Consider the following 1,567-nt stretch of genomic DNA (forward strand, 5'->3'; position numbering starts at 1 on the left):
CTCCAAGGAGCACTTTGGCTGCACTTCTTCCAAAATGGACCTATTGATTCTTTTGGTTCTCCTGAATAGAGATGCTAAAGTAAATGGAAGAAAAAAGGAGGTAGAAGAGATGAACAGAAAGTTTCAAAGAGCACCTTGGGAAGACAAAGTAATATGTTATAAATATATAAAGATTTGGAATTAGAAAATCACTCAGCATTTCTCAAGCTGAAAGAACTGAAGAAAAAAATTCAAGCTGCAATTTAAAATGATGAAGGATTCTATGGACAAAATATTGAATGATATAGAAAGCATTAAAAGAATATGGAAGGCATACACAGAGTAATTGTACCAAAAAGATATGAATAATGTTCAACCATTTCAAGAGATAGCGTATCATCAAGAGCTAATGATACTTAAGGAAGAAGTACAAGAACTTGAAATCCAGTGAAGATATTGGCAAAAAACGAGGCCCTGGGAACTGATGGAATACAAATAGAAATCATCAAACAAGCTGATGTAGCACTGAAGACATACTTATCTATGCCAAGAAATTTTGAAGACCGATGACTTTTTATTGCAAATTGAATATTGGCCAACTGATTGAAATAGATCCATATTTGTGCCCATTATAAAAATAGGTAACACAATGGGGAAAGTAGAAATTATCGTACAATATCATTAATACTACATGCAAGTAAAAATTTGCGAAAATTAATTTTAAATGCCTGCAAAAGTACATTGACAGGGGTTCAGTGTGCAAGAGCACAGAAAGCCAGCCCCACTATAATTACTTCGGGGCAGACACTTGCTACGGATATACATCAGCTACTCTGTTCCGATCATAACTTAAGGGGAAACTTTCATAATGTCGGGAGTCCTTGATGTCCTGCAAATGAAGGAGGAAGATGTCCTCAGATTCTTTTTAGCAAGAACCCACTTAGGTGGCACCAACCTTGACTTCCAAATGGAAAAGTACACCTATAAAAGAAAAGTGTTGGCATCTATATCACAGACCTGAAGAGGAGCTGGGAGAAGCTTCTGTTGGCAGCTCAGGCTACTGTTGCCATTGAGAACCCGAATGATGTCAGTATCATATCCAGGAATACCCGCCAACGAGCTGTGCTGAAGGTTGCTGCTGCCACTCGAGCCACTTCCATTGCTGGGCGCTTCACTCCAGGAACCTTCACGAATCAGATCCACACAGCCCTCAGGAAGCCACGACTTCTGGTGGTTACGAACCCCAGGGCTGCCCACCAACCTCTCCCAGAAGCATCTTATGTCAAATTTCCTGCTATTGCTCTGTGCAACACAGATTCTTATCTGAGCTAAGTGGACAGTGCCATCCTGTGTAACAATGAGGGACCTCACACACTGATGTGGTGCACGCTGACTTGGGAAGTTCTGCACATGTGTGGCATCATCTCCCGGGAGCACCCGTGGGAAGTCAGGCATGACCTCTATTTCTGGAGATCCAGAAGAGAGTGAAAGAAAGCAGACCGCTGCTGAAAAGGATGTGCCCAAGGAAGAATTTCAGGATGAATGGACTGTTCCTACTCCTGAATTCACAGGTGCTCAGCCTGAGGTT

At 41.6% G+C, this 1,567-nt stretch overlaps 1 pseudogene; it reads left to right on the forward strand.

Annotated features, from left to right (window-relative positions):
- Nucleotides 1-847: 847 nt before the first annotated feature.
- Nucleotides 848-1,567, forward strand: part of LOC102815976 — a 36,541-nt pseudogene continuing 35,821 nt past the window's right edge.

Source organism: Chrysochloris asiatica, unplaced genomic scaffold (genome assembly GCF_000296735.1).
Source record: "Chrysochloris asiatica unplaced genomic scaffold, ChrAsi1.0 scaffold00084, whole genome shotgun sequence".
NCBI classification, from domain to species: Eukaryota; Metazoa; Chordata; class Mammalia; order Afrosoricida; family Chrysochloridae; genus Chrysochloris; species Chrysochloris asiatica.